Here is a 16,157-nt window from a genome sequence, read left to right on the forward strand (position 1 = left end):
ATAGACCATTCTATTATCAAGTCTTGATTGTATAACGTCTTATAACAGCAATTATTGTTAATTAGCGACTAGGATTATAAATGTTTTCATGGAGTATCAACCTTTACCTTCAATTTCTTATGAGGAAAATACAACACTATAACGCAACCCTTGAAAGGCTGAAATTCACATGACAACCATCGGGTGACTTTAGACACCTACAGCATAAACATCTCCGTTATGTCTATGGTGAGGTGGATCCTCGAGGGCCTTGATCCAGTTGAGGAACTCGGACAAGTGACACTGTGCAGAAAAGCAATCTAGCTGGAAAAACAGGAGCAAATGTGGTTGAGGGGGAACAATGGCAGCTGGACAAGTTGAGCCTGAACCACGGCAGCAGAGCTTGTACAGAAATGTAGCAGAGTTTTCTCTGGGATGAAAAACCAGTATCAGTGTAGCAGAGCTGCTAAGTTTACACAGTCTTTAATGAAGGCTTAGTACAAAAGAACTGACACAGCTTAATAGCAAAGTTTATTCAGTAAAGAGAAACTGGTGTAGCAGAGCAGCGTTAACAACAGAAGTGCAGTGTAGTATAACTGGCCCCCGCAATGTAACAGAGTTAACTCAGGGATGAAGAACTAGTGTAGCACAGCTGAGCTTACAATGGAGGCCCAATATTCCAGGGCTAGAGGGCAAAGAGAAACAGAACTGACACAAAAATTAGCAAAGTTGACTCTTGGAAACTAAAACAGTGTAGCAGAGCTGTGTTTGCAATAGAGGCTTATGCAGAAGTGCTGGAATCATGAAGTAGTAGATTGAGTTGTACAGCGAGGCTTGATGTAGTGGTGCTGGAACTGGGATGGCTGGAATAACATAGTAGAATTAGCAGTGGTGCTGCAGTTTAGGGACCAAGATTGTCCAAATCCTCAATACTCCTGCAACCTCAATTCTCCTGCAATAACCAGGCTTCCCGCCACAAGAGAGCTTCAAAAGAGTAGATGAGCTAATGGCCTCCCAAACAGAGGACAAAGCATATATGGTCCAGCTCTGGACCAAGGAGAGGTGAGTAACAATCGCTCAAAATAGCATCACAAAACCTTATTTTTTTTCTTTTTGTCACTTATCTCAGGATCTGTTTAGCTAAAAGAAAAGGTAACAAAAAACAGGGCTGTAGGTTGGGTTAGAAAGAAGAAGAAAGCAAGACAAACAGCTTTCTAATCTTCAAATCTGGTTTAAACTGATATTCGGAGAAGTTTAATAAAACATTTTATAGTACATAGTTATGTCCTTTCAATTGGCACATAGAGAGCACTGAAACAGGCCTTTTGTTTTCTAGCATCAGATATTTAGTATTTATTTCGACAGGAAATTCCCTTTAAATGGAACAAAACTGGCGGCAGCTACAATGAAGCATTCTGCCACTGTAGGCATTAATAAAACATGAGTTTCTTGAGTTGATATCGATTTCCTTGGTGAATCTGTAGAGATGAGCTCAAGAGCGGCAGGTTTGATTTATACTTTTAAAACTGTCTTTCTTCTTACAGACGTCAGTCATTCCATCAACTTGTTTGAAGGCTCATGCCAGTTTGAACTTAGTACAGAAGGAGGTATACTTACAGATAAATTAAGTATTTGGAATATCTGCCCTGAAGATGTGTCATTGATTAAGCATCTCAGACACGGGTGCTAAATTTTAAATTCTGTAGCTTTTTTCTCAAGATTCTTTCTGAAAAATGCTTGAATGTCTTTCTGCTAATGTTTACAGATACAGCTGATTATATTATACACGTGTAAGATATATATATTTTTCAAGAGAGCCAACATAGCAGGTAGGGCTCAAAAAAGCTCTATCAACTAAAGTTACCATCAATTGCTCAAATAAAAGTCAACATATAGCTCTAGGCCACCTGATCTTTTGTCTGTACAATCGAATTTCACTCGTCCATTTTCCTTGCAAATGAGTATGAGCCCTAAATGTTTTTTGACCTTGTAAATGCAACAAGTCTACATTATTTCTATCCATTCCAAAGTAGAATGGAACAGAAGTAGAGACGTAGCATCAAGCTTTAACTCATGTTAGATGAGATATTTTTTGTGCTTTTCTTAACTTGGCTTAAATTTAAGAAGATACATTTTTTTAATTATTAGGCAACAAAAAGACTCACCTTGACTTTTAAGAGGATTATTTTAATAATAAAGGACTGTTAAGAAGCAGACATCCTCTTAATTGACCAAATTTGAAACTGAAAAAAAATTCTACTGTTCATCCAGTACAGGAAAAAAGGGATGAATTTATAATTTTCCTATGTCAGATTTGAGGTGCATAAAGGTCAAAAATTATGGTACATGCCATACTTGCAACTTGTTTTCTTTTCCTCCTCTAATGAAAGACCTTTTACTAATAGAAAACATTTGTCACATTATAAAACAAAAAATACGGCCCAAGTGTCATGATCCCAGTGCAGGTTTTGACCTGCACGTCAGGGGTTAATGTCTTGAGCCCAGTGCAGGCTTTGACCTGCACGCCTGGGGTTAATTATTGTGGCCTCTCTTTGGTCCAGGAAGAGCTTCTTATAGCCCTGGGAAACTCCAATCCCCGTCAGTTATACTTTTGCCTTTGGCCGAGTGTGTAGACCCCTGTTTGCCTGTGCCTGTTCGTTGTCTTCTAGCTTGCTTATATGGTTCTGACCCGATTCTGTCCCCCGTTGTGAGTTTGCCTGTTGATTCTGTAGTGCGCTACCCTCTCTGTGTATGACTCCTTGCCTGTGACCTGACTATTCTTTGCTCGCCTCTCTTGTACTTTGCAGCTATCTCCATCTATGACTTATTGGCTATGTCCTGACTCCCCGTTCTGTCTACCCTCTGGTTTTGTCATGCTATCTCATGCTTTGACCCCAGCCTGTCTATGCCCCTTGGTAACTTTGTCCCGTAGTTACCCTGCTATGAGTTTTCTTGCAGATCCTAGCTCTGTGAGGTTAAGGCCACGCCCCCAGCAGTCACATGATTTAGGTCCTGCTGGTCTGAGGTACGCACCTTCTTTGCTACCGCAAGCTCCACACGTATCGCTGAGCACAGTTTGTCTTACTAAGGACACGCGCACTGGTTCAGTGAGCAAGTGCAGTGCGGTGTTCCTGACACCAAGACCTCGGATAGTTGAGAAGCTAAAATCCTACAGGCTAACTCCAGCTATTTGTTTCCTGCACAATGGTAGGTATGGCCCCGTTGCAACTTTTTGGAGATGTGTTACTGCCATCAATTTCAAAATGACTTAATTTTTTTCAAATGAAACGGAAAATTGTCGAATTGTCCCTTCCGACTTGTGTTCCATGTTCTGTTGTCAGTAAAATATTGCTATAAGAGATTTCCATACCATTACATTCTTGTTTTCTTTACATTATACACAGCATTATACACTTTTTTTGGGATTGTATACTAAACAAATAACTTTTGATCCAGTTTACGCCAGTACATTGTTCAAGTTGATGAAAATGCAGGCAAAATTAGAGTGTTGTGTAGCAGATATTTTTCTATGTATTTTCTTGCCAGGATCCACCTAGTTCTATATTTTAGGGAGCTGGAAGTAGTAATATGATTTAGACATATTATTTGGTATCATTATTTGAAATGACCTAAAAACGTTTGTTGCTTATTTCAGTCCTCTTCTTCCTAAATACTCTCTCATAATGAAACATTACACACTTGTAAATGTCTTAGTAAATTATGACCAAATAATTCAGTACATGAAAGAACACATTCACAACTCGCTAGGAACAGAACAGATGGTATCTCAGTGGCACAACACAAGTTATTAAAACAGTTCTTTTATACAGCTTAAAGGAACTGTCACATCATGACAATGTGCCACTAAGTAATATCTAAAAGCTTTGGTTGGTAACCTGAGTATACGCCATCCAGGCCCATTATAGACTTTAGGTTAAAGGGATTGTTCGGTCTAAAATGATAAGCCTGCACTCACTCTGTGTGACTGCAGACTTATGACTCCACCAGTGCATGCACTGTGCACTAGGGGGATTCTGGCTTGCTCAGTACAAGTGTGTGGAGCAAGGCTGCACCCACTCGTCAGGATCTGGCTGGGAGAATGCATATTTACCTCCGCCGTTTCTGGCTCAGAAATCAGCAAATCCTTGCATTGCGTGCACTTGGGAGAGTCATCAGTCTGAAGTCACACAGAGTGACTGCAGACTTATCATTTTGTACCTGACAACCCCTTTAATGCCTAAGTTATAGAAGTTGTCTGGTCTTCTGACAAAAGTCTACAGTCACTCTATATGAGAACAGACATATGAATCTGGACAGAGTGTGGTGTCAGGTTTTCCCGGTATTGCCGATGAGAGCGGGCAATCATTTGACCTCAGGTACCATCCACCTTTCGTGTCTCCCCTTTTTCCTCATAGATTGTAGGCATGCAAGCAGGGCCCTCACTCCTATTGGTATCTGTTTTGATCTATGTGTTTATTAGTATGCTGTAATGTCTATCGTCTGTACAAGTCCCCTGTATAATGTAAAGTGCTGCGGAATATGTCGGCGCTATAGAAATAAAATTATTATTATTATTAGGCATGTGATTTGCATACTTATGCTATCATTCTGACTAGAAGTGCTTGTCTGCTCTCAATGCATTCCTACTGAGTGTGGACGATCATGTCTAGTCAGCATGTGACCGCAAGTATGCAAGTTGCGCACCTGCGGCAACTTGACTGCTCGGTCTCACCGGCAATACAGAGGGAATCAATGAAAGAGTAGGCACCGCACACTGTCAGGATTTGAAAGTATGCAGTCACATAGATTAACGTCAGTCTTTTATTCCAAACCTGTACAACCCTTTTGAGTTATAAACCATGTGATATTCTAATAGATGCATGGTGATTGCAGTCATTTCCTGTGTCATCCCTCCAATTTCTCTAAAATATGACAGTACTTCCTGTTTCGGAGTAACCAAGAAAGAGAACAAGGCATGAAGTTTCCATCTATGAAGTTAGAGGTAGACATAGAAGATGACTCCATGTCCTGGACTTAGTTGGAAAGACAAGTGAGTAAAATAGGGAGTTATTAACCCCTTTCTGTAAAAGGACTGCTAAAATGATTTTCCTTCTAAGAACTTGGTATGGACCTGAAATGATGGGTACTAGCTATTGTTCACAACTGATACTTACTGTTGGAGACATCTCAGATTGCAATAGTTTCACGCTCTTACATGTTACAGTCAATACTAAGGCATTGCCAGAGGTTTGGTTGAGGGGGAAGTGAACCTTCTGAGTGGGTCCCTAACCATGTAACTCTGATTAAAAATATGGTAATACACCCTAATAGCAGATGTAGGAGATCCTCAGTAGATGACAGAGCTGTTGCTAAAAAAAAATCTCTATACAAACACCAACACTGATATTACAACCATATGGCGACATATAGTGGGTAAGGAGGTGTGAGGAACCCCTTTCTGCCCCTCTCTCCTATGTGCACTTCACTGTATTATGTACCTGTGTGCTATTGTATTATGTGTATTAATGTTTGCTATGTGTCTGTGCTGTGTTTGCCCTGTTTTTGATGTATTGCCATATATGTTAGCTTAGGGAAAGGAACTGGTTAACTTTGTGGGCTGGACTTGCAGCGTCAAGAGAGCAGGGAGCTCCTGTTTCCTGTCAGACGCCCGGGCACGTTTTCCCTGGGCAGGTGTGCAGCTACAGCCATGACATTGCCAGACCCCAGGAGGGAGAAAGAATCTGTTGACCGGACTTAAGGACATCAACATGGGCCCCATACTCTGACGGGCTCCGCCGAAAGGACTTCAAGCGTCCAGATTCCGGTATAAGGACTACCGCCTCTTTCGGCCGCTGTGGCTGTTGTGGGTACGGCCATGGATGTTGTTATGGTGAGAGCAGGAAGGTCATTTGAACTGTTGCAACTAGATTTTTACTGTCATTTTCTACCTTTTAATACCTCCTTCATCAATCAATAAAAGTTATCCCTGCTAGATCCTAACTGTGATTCTGGACCCTGTTTACATGGGCTGTCATAATACCAGTGCTGGGTTGACCGGCACTTCTGGGGTTAATGTTTTGATCTCAGTGCAGACTCTTACCTGCACACCTGGGACCTATTATGGTGGCCTCTCATTGGTTCTGGGAAAGCTTCTTATAGCCTCAGGAAGCGTCCATCCCCGTCAGTTATACTTTCGCCCTTGGCATTGTGTGGTGTCACCTGAGTGTGTTTGTGCTGTTTTCTGGTTGCTTGATTCTCTGTGTACGACTCGGTCTGTTCTCTGGATATTGCTTTGGAATCTGCTTGGTACCTTCTATGTCTGTTTAGTTTTGACTTCTGCTTGGCCCTGACTATCCGTTCTGTTTCATCCCTGGTACTTTACTGATATCTCTGTGTATAACCTCTGTTTTGCCTGACTCTGAGTATTTCTGTATAGTGTCCTGACATCTCTGAAAGCAGGACGCTAAGCCCCGCCCCCTTGCTGTCACATGACCATAGGTCCTGTAACTGCTTGTTAACTTCAGCGTCCACAGGTCCTGTGCATCTATACTTTCCGGCTGTACCTGACCCCTGGCCCCCCTACAGTGCGGGTGAGTCCCTGCTCAGCGGAGGCTGCACGCCAGCGCTGACAGGATCCTGACATTATAACTGACCGTTAAGTTTTTGGGGTTTTTTGTGCAGAGAGTTATGGATCCCATACAGTCTCTGGCTGACCAGATGAAAAGTCTGACTCAGATGTTTCAGGGTTTTTCTCTGGAGCAGCAAGCTCTGGCTCGTTCTCAGCAGCAGGATTCTGAGACAGTGCGAGGGGCTTTATCTGCTGGGTCTCCGGGGGCTGGGGCGAGGGATGTTGTTCTGGTGTCCCCAGAACCACTTGTTAAACTGCCTGACTTTTTTTCTGGGAACAAAAAGGAGTTCAGGGTCTTCATGGAGGGGTGCAAACTTTTTTTAGTTTGAGACCATGTTCCTCTGGGGACAAAAACCCCAGAAGGTAGGGGTCATTATGTCGGTATTAAGAGGGTCCCCACAAGCTTGGGCTTTCTCCCTTCCTCCCACTGCCCCTGAGAGACTGTCTGTGAATGCATTCTTTGAGGCCCACGGGCACATTTATGATGAGCCTGACCGAGTGCGATTGGCAGAGGACATGGTGATGAGCATCTGTCAGGGGAAACACTCGGCTGAGAGGTTTTGTACTGAATTCCACCGCTGGGCCGCAGAGGTCTCTTGGGACGATGCCGCACTCCGAGGACTCTTTCGCAGAGGCTTGTCCGAGCGGCTGCAGGATGCTTTGGAATTACATCCCCCACCTAACTCTCTCGAGGACGCCATGACCCAGGCCATCAGGATGGACCGCAGGCTGCGGGCAAGAGGGGTGATGCAGGTGGAGACTCCATTGTTCCCCAGTGGAAAAGAGACTGCCCCTGAGCTCATGGATGTAGGCGCCCTCTCCCTGAAGGATACGGAGAGGAAATGCCGGAAGGACAAGCAGTTATGCTTTTACTGCGGTAAAAGGGGATATTGGAAAAGGGAGTGTCCTGATTGCCCATCTTCGAACCGGTCGGCGAGAAACGACTAGGTCTGGGTAGTCAACGGGAAGACTTCTCAGACTCTCAGGTGTTATGATGAGTCACCGAAGCAGGAAAAAACAAAATACTAGCTAAGTCCAGAAAAACCAAAAAGGTTGGCAGCTATTGGATTGCAGACCCCTGAACCTATCCACAACAACTTGCAGTAGCCGTGGGGGGTTCCTACGGTGCCCTAGACCCCTCGATCACAGCCGGAGAACTACATAGCCTAAAGACAGAAAGGGGAAAAACTAAACTGCCCCAGAGCAGACCCCAAAGCAATAGGCAGCCCCCAACATATAATGACGGTGAAGCAAGATGAAAACACTAACACAGATAGAAAGATAGGTTGAGCAAATGATGGGGCCCAAGCTAACTAAATAGGACAGGATAGGAAAGCTGCTGTCTGCCATCCGCAAAAAACTCTATCCAAAATGAGCCAACCGACTGATAGGAAAAACAGGCCCTGAAGTCGCTAGGCTTCAAAAGACTATATCAGCACTCAGGTATATTCTGAAGACAGAGCAAAAGATCAACAGATCAGAGACAAAAATGGAATTCAGCTCACCCCCGGCCGGGGATGGCAGAACTCCCAAAAAACAAGGCAAAACAAAAACAAAACTGAAGAGTACAAAGAAGAGCAGAAAAACTTAGCTTTGAGACGCAGGAATCAGACTGGTCTCCAAGAATCCAGCAGGATCACCAGCAAGGCAGAAGGGCGTCGGCTGCCTTATATCCAGTCCTCAATTCCAGCCACCCAGTCATCATCTAGCTGCCCAGGTGTTTGGTAATCAGCCTCACTACCTTCCTTCACCAGAGGAGGGAGTTCATCAGACCTCAATGGTGAAGGGAAAAATGAACTCACAACAGTACCTCCCCCTTGAGGAGGGGTCACGAAACCTCATCCATGCCACCAGGGCGATCCGGGTGAGCCCGATGAAAGGCACGAACCAATCTTTCGGCATGAATAACAGAGGCAGAGACCCAGGAATTATCCTCCTGACCATAACCCTTCCACTTAACCAAATACTGGAGTCTCCGTCTAGCCAGACGGGAATCCAGTATCTTCTCTACCTCATATTCCATGTTACCTTCAACCAATATAGGGTCAGGAGGTGCCACCACAGGAACTACTGGTTCAACAAACCTCTTCAACAAGGACTTATGAAACACATTATGAATTTTAAATGTGACAGGAAGAGCCAACCGAAAAGAGACCGGATTAATAATCTCCAAAATCTTGTAAGGTCCAATAAATCTAGCCTTAAACTTAGGAGAAGCCACCTTCATAGCGATATTTTTTGATGACAACCAAACCATATCACCCACCTTAAACTGGGGACCAACGGTCCTACGCCGGTTGGAAAGCCGCTGGGCCTTTTCCTGGGAGAGAGACAACTTATCCACTACTTGGTCCCAGATCTGGTGCATTCTCTCCACCACAGTGTCAACACTTTGGCAGGCAGAAGGCTCCACCTGCCCTGAAGAAAATCAAGGGTGAAACCCAAAGTTACAAAAAAAATGTGACATCAAAGTGGCAGAACTAGCTCTATTATTTAAAGCAAATTCGGCCAAGGGCAAAAATGAAACCAATCATCCTGATCGGCAGAATAAAACATCTCAAATACGACTCCAAAGTCTGGTTTGTTCTCTCTGTCTGCCCATTGGTCTGAGGGTGAAACGCAGAGGAGAAGGACAACTGTATTCCCAGCTTGGAACAGAAAGTCCTCCAAAATCTAGACACAAATTGAACTCCTCTGTCAGATACAATGTTCTCAGGAATCCCGTGCAAGCGAACCACCTGTTGCAAAAACAAGGGCACCAACTCAGAGGAAGAAGGCAACTTAGGCAGTGGTACAAGATGGACCATCTTAGAGAATCTATCACAAATCACCCAAATAACAGTCATTCTCTGAGAGACAGGCATATCAGAGATGAAATCCATTGAAATATGGGTCCATGGCCTCTTGGGCACTGGCAAAGGTATCAACAAGCCACTAGAGCGAGAACAAGGTTTAGACTGGGAGCAAGTCCCACAGGACTGCACAAAATTCCTGACATCATGAGACAAGGCGGGCCACCAAAAAGACCGACTCACCAGATCTCTAGTACCAAAAATACCTTGATGACCAGCCAATGCAGAGCAATGAACTTCAGACATCACTCTCTTCCTCCACTGGTCAGGAACATACAACTTTCCACTGGGACAACGCTCAGGTTTGTCCTCCTGAAACTCTTCCAGAGCACGTCTCAAATCGGGCGAGATGGCAGAAAGAACTACCCCCTCGCCTAAGATGGTAGCAGGCTTAGTCACAACAGGAGAATCAGCAAGGAAACTCCTAGAGAGGGCGTCTGCCTTGACATTCTTAGTGCCCGGAAGAAAAGAGACCACAAAATCAAAACGTGTGAAAAACAAGGCCCACCTAGCCTGTCTAGGATTCAAGCGCTTGGCCAACTCCAGGTAAATCAAATTCTTGTGGTCAGTAAGGACCACGACTTGGTGTTTGGCTCCCTCCAACCAATGTCTCCACTCCTCAAATGCCCATTTCATGGCCAACAGTTCCCGATTCCCCACATCATAGTTACGTTCGGATGGGGAGAACTTTCGGGAAAAGAAAGCACAAGGATTCATTTTAGATGTCACAGGATCTTTTTGGGGCAACACTGCTCCTGCACCAATCTCAGAAGCGTCCACTTCCACCTGAAATGGGAGTGAGACATCAGGTTGCTGCAAAACCGGAGCAGAAGTGAATCTTCGCTTCAGCTCCTGAAAGGAAGAAACAGCCTCCGGAGACCAATTCAGCACATCAGCACCCTTCCTAGTCAAATCCGTCAATGGCTTGGCAATCCCAGAAAAATTAGCTATAAATTTCCGATAAAAATTAGCAAAACCCAAAAACTTCTGGAGGGCCTTCAACGAAGTGGGCTGAACCCAATCATAAATGGCCTGTACCTTGGCCGGGTCCATTTCAATAGTTGACGGAGACAAAATAAATACCAAAAATGAAATCCTCTGTACCCCAAAAAGGCATTTCGATCCCTTGACATACAGGGAATTCTCCCTCAAAATCTGGAACACAGTCCGAACATGTTCCACATGAGAGTCCCAATTCTTGGAGAAGATCAAAATATCATCCAGATAGATAATCAAAAATGTATCCACAAAGTCTCGGAATATATCGTTCATGAAGCACTGGAAGACAGAAGGGGCATTAGTGAGCCCAAAAGGCATCACCAGGTACTCAAAATGTCCCTCCGGAGTATTAAACGCCGTCTTCCATTCATCCCCATGCTTAATGCGAATAAGATTATACGCCCCCCTGAAGTCAAGCTTGGTAAACCAGCAAGCACCTTTAACTCTGGAGAATAGATCAGAAATCAGGGGTAACGGATACTGATATTTAACAGTAATTTTGTTGAGGGCACGATAGTCAATACAAGGCCTTAATGAACCATCCTTTTTAGCCACGAAAAAAAAAACAGCACCTAAGGGTGAAGAGGATGGTCTAATATGACCCTTCTCCAATGACTCCTTAATATAGGATCGCATAGCCTCATGCTCGGGTACAGATAAATTGAAAAGCCGACCCTTGGGGAATTTATACCCTGGGTTCAGCTCAATTGCACAGTCATAACTCCTATGAGGAGGCAAAGACGCAGACTCATTCTCACTAAATACATCATAAAAGTCAGCCAAATAGTCAGGAACATCATGCGACTGGGGAGAGGTGGAGAAAACAGGAGCATCACTAAGGGCACACCGACAACCCCAACTCACCACAGACAAAGATTTCCAATCCAGAACTGGATTATGGATTTGCAACCAGGGAAACCCCAGAACAATGGTATCATGCAAATTATGCAACACCAAAAATCTGCAATTTTCTTGATGGTCTGGGGCGACCCGCATTAACACCTGGGTCCAAAACTGAGGTTTATTCTTTGCCAAAGGAGTAGCATCAATACCCCTCAAAGGGATAGGCGTCCGGAGAGGTGTCATAGGAAATCCTCAACGTTTAGCAAAATCCAAGTCCATCAGGTTCAGAGCTGCTCCCGAATCCACAAAAGCCTTGGCGGAAAATGTGGACAGGGAGCAGATCAGAGTAATTGCCAGAAGAAACTTAGGTTGAACACCACCCACAGAAAACGTGTGTGCACAACGTTTCTCTTGTTTAGGGCAGACAGAAATAATATGCGAGGCATCGCCACAAAAAAAACACAGCTTATTACGCCTGCTGAACTCCTGACGTTGCACCCTAGACAAAACTCTATCACATTGCATAGGTTCAGACATTTGTTCAACAGGTGGCAACATCTCTCGTGTAGTTTTGCGTTCACGTAAACGCCGATCCACCTGAATGGCTAATGACATAGAATCGTCAAGACCAGAGGGAACAGGAAATCCCACCATAGTATCTTTTACAGTTTCTGACAAACCCTTCCGAAAGAGGGCTGCCAAGGCACCATCATTCCAGGTAGTAAGGACCGCCCACTTTCAGAATTTTTGACAGTACAACTCTGCCGAATCCCGACCCTGGCTTAATGCCAACAGGGTCTTTTCAGCCTGATCAATAGTATTAGGTTCATCATACAACAACCCCAAGGCTTGAAAAAATGCGTTCACATTATTCAGAATAGGATAATCAGGTTTCAAAGAAAACGGCCAATCCTTGGGATCGCCGCGCAGCAAAGAGACAATGGGGGTTTAATGATTTTAAGTTATATGATAAATCCGCACTGCTGGTTGAACCTGTTAAATCTGTGTCTGTATCATCTGTCGAGCTGGAAGGTATTCCGGAATGCCTGAAGGACTTCGAAGATGTATTCTCTGAAAGCGAGGCCGAGACGTTACCGCAACATAGACCCTTTGACTGTGCTATCGAGCTGGTCCCAGGGCTAAATTACCTAAATCCCGTCTGTTCAATTTATCCGGCCCTGAGCGCTTGGCTATGAAGGAGTACATTGCTCAAAGTCTGCGCAAAGGACACATACGTCCTTCAGTCTCACCTGTGGCGGGAGGTTTCTTTTTTGTAAAGAAAAAAGATGGCGGGTTACGTCCCTGTCTCGATTTTTGGGAGCTTAATCAGATTACTGTACGGAATACGTACCCCCTTCCGTTGATTCCCGACTTGTGTAACCAACTATCAGGGGCAAAGTGGTTTTCTAAACTGGATCTTCGGGGGGGCATATAATTTGATAAGGGTCCGAGAGGGGGATGAATGGAAAACTGCGTTCCTCACGTCCGAGGGACTGTTTGAAAATTTAGTCATGCCGTTTGGTCTTACCAATGCCCCCGCCATATTTCAGAATTTCATCAACGTGGTATTCTTAGATCTCATTGGTCGTTTTGTCGTTATCTACTTAGATGATATTTTGATATACTCCTCTGACAGGCATTCTCATCTGGAACATGTACAAACTGTTCTCCAAAGACTGAGAGAAAATCATCTGTATGCCAAATTGGAGAAATGTGTATTTTGTGTGCAAGAATTGTCTTTTTTGGGATTAATTGTATCCTGTGAGGGTTTTCGCATGGACCCCAAGAAGGTGCAGGCCATTGCGGATTGGGTGCAACCCCGAGATATTAAGGGTCTTCAGCACTTCTTGGGGTTCGCCAATTATTACCGCAAATTTATCCAGGGGTTTTCGCAGGTGGTCAAACCTCTCACGGATCTATCATGCAAAAGTGCGGATGTGAGAAATTGGTCCTCGCTCGCAAAAGAGGCCTCCTGTGTTGGTACAGCCAGATCCGTCCAAACCATTTGTGGTGGAGGTGGATGCCTCCGAGGTGGGGGTGGGGCAGTGTTGTCCCAAGGGTCTGCCACTCTAACCAACCTCAGGCCATATGCTTTCGTTTCCAGGAAGTTCTCTGCTGCTGAAAGAAATTATGATGTAGGCAATAGAGAGCTTCTTGCGGTCAAGTTGGCTTTTGAGGAGTGGAGGCACTTTTTGGAGGGGGCCAGTCACCCGTTTACTGTGATCACTGATCACAAAAATTTGTCATACATTGAGTCTGCTAAAAGATTAACGCCCAGACAGGTCCGTTGGTCACTTTTTTTTTCTCGTTTCCAGTTTACTAATACATTCCGTCCAGGGTCAAAGAATGTCAAGGCTGACGCCTTATCTCGTAGTTTTCACCGTGTCTGCCCCAGAGCCATCGTCCTCCATTCTGCATCCTGGGGTGGTGTTAGCAGAGATCTCCTCTGAATTGGAACGGGAAATTGAGGGGGCCCAGTCACTGGCTCCTGCGGCCAAGCCAGGGGGTAAGTTGTTTGTCCCAGAGCAACTTCGCCTTAAACTCTTGCAAGAGTTCCACGAATCCAAGTTGCGTGGTCACCCTGGTATATCAGCCACGCGACTGGGGGTGGCTAGGATCTTCTGGTGGCCTACCCTTGGTTCTGATATAAAGAAATTCATTTCTGGTTGTGGGGTCTGCGCTCGTTCTAAAAGCCCCCATAGCCGGCTGGCGGGGGAGCTGATGCCCTTGGAAGTTCCCGAAAGATCATGGACCCACCTGTCCATGGATTTTATTACTAAAATTCCCTCTTCCAGGGGTAATACGGTGGTATGGGTAGTGGTGGACAGATTTTCAAAGCAAGCTCATTTTGTTCCCCTGTCCGCAAGACCTTATCCAGATTGTTTGTGCAGCATGTGGTCCGCTTGCATGGGGTACCCCTTAATGTGGTGTCTGATCATGGTGTGCAGTTTGTGGCTAAGTTTTGGCGTGCATTCTGCAAAAAATTAGGGATATCTCTGTCCTTTTGGTCCGCATACCATCATGAGAGTAATGGTCAGACGGAACGCACTAATCAGTCTCTGGAACAGATCCTCAGATGTCTGACTTCTGCTAGACAGAATGACTGGTGTGATATACTGCCATTGGCTGAATTTGCCTTCAATAGTCGGGTGAGTCAATCCACTGGTATGTCCCCTTTCTTGATCAACTATGGGTTCAGTCCTCATTTTGGTGAGTTTTCTCGTCTGGATTCGGCGTGTCCTGGGGCTGAGGACTCTGTTCAGCGGTTAAAAGATACTTGGGTAGAAGTCCAGCGGCGTATATCTAGGTCTCAAGGCAGGTATAAGTTTTTTGCGGACAGGAAACGAACACCTGGTCCCATGTTTCAGGTTGGAGAGAAAGTTTGGCTCTCCACGAGAAACATTAAGTTAAAGATTCTGTCAGCCAAGTTGGGCCCCAAATTCATTGGCCCGTACAAGATTGTGGAAAAAAATCAACCCAGTAGCGTACAGGCTGTGCCTTCCACCCTCTTTCAAGATCCCTAACGTCTTCCATAGATCTCTACTGAAGCCTTTTGAAGCAGTCCGGGGAGAATCCGAGTCCGGTGCTCCTCTGGTTTTGGTTGAGGGACATGTGGAATATGAGATTGGTCACATCGCAGATTCTAGGTTGGTACGGCGGTCAGTACAGTACCTTGATTATTGGAAGGGGTATGGGCCGGAGGACAGGTCATGGGTGCTGGCCCGGTTGATGCATGCGGATCGCCTGGTTCGGGCTTTCCATGCTAGGTACCCGGGCAAGCCTGGGGGTCCAGAGGCCCCCCGTTGAGAGGGGGGTACTGTAATGATACCAGTGCTGGGTTTACCGGCACTTCTGGGGTTAATGTTTTGATCTCAGTGCAGACTCTTACCCGCACACCTGGGACCTATTATGGTGGCCTCTCATGGGTTCTGGGAAAGCTTCTTATAGCCTCAGGAAGCTCCCATCCCCGTCAGTTATACTTTCGCCCTTGGCATTTGTGTGATGACCCCTGAGTGTGTTTGTGCTGTTTTCTGGTTGCTTGATTCTCTGTGTACGACTCGGTCTGTTCTCTGGATATTGCTTTGGATTCTGCTTGGTACCTTCTATGTCTGTTTGGTTTTGACTTCTGCTTGGCCCTGACTATCCGTTCTGTCTCATCCCTGGTACTTTACTGATATCTCTGTGTATGACCTCCGTTTTGCCTGACTCTGAGTAATTCTGCATAATGTCCTGCCATCTCTGAAAGCAGGATGCTTAGCCCTGCCCCCTTGCAGTCACAGGACCATAGGTCCTGTGACTGCTTGATAAACTTCAGCATCCACAGGTCCTGTGTATCTGTACTTTCCAGATGTACATGACCCCGGGCCCCCCTACAGTGTGGGTGAGTCCCTGCTCAGCGGAGGCCGGCGCTGACAGGATCCTGACAGGCTGCAGTGACTGCAGAGTGGAGGTAAATCGTGTGCGTTACATCCGTCCTGTCCGTTTTTTTATGTAAAAGGGGGCTGGAGTGTTCACTGACTGTTGGCTCAGTGGACTCTTTTTGTTGTCTGTAACTTTAGGTGACTCGGCCATAACTACCACGCCATGCCACCTTGTTGCAAGTGGTAAATACCAGTCCGACAGAATAGATAAGCGATCACAGTACAGTTAATGATGAAGACTTACATCTGACGTTCTTTGTGGTGGAGTCATTCACATATCCTGTCTTTTCCATCTGGCACAAACGGACATGGCAACTTCTTCCAGCCAGGACTCAGGTGCAGAGAAAACAGCAGAGACACATAACTTCTCACATTGCAGGCACCATCCCCATACATCCCCAACTAGCACAAACTCCTCATCCTACTGATACCCCA

This window comes from Dendrobates tinctorius, unplaced genomic scaffold (assembly GCF_039654945.1).
Source record: "Dendrobates tinctorius isolate UK_male_01 unplaced genomic scaffold, ASM3965494v1 ptg000272l, whole genome shotgun sequence".
NCBI classification, from domain to species: Eukaryota; Metazoa; Chordata; class Amphibia; order Anura; family Dendrobatidae; genus Dendrobates; species Dendrobates tinctorius.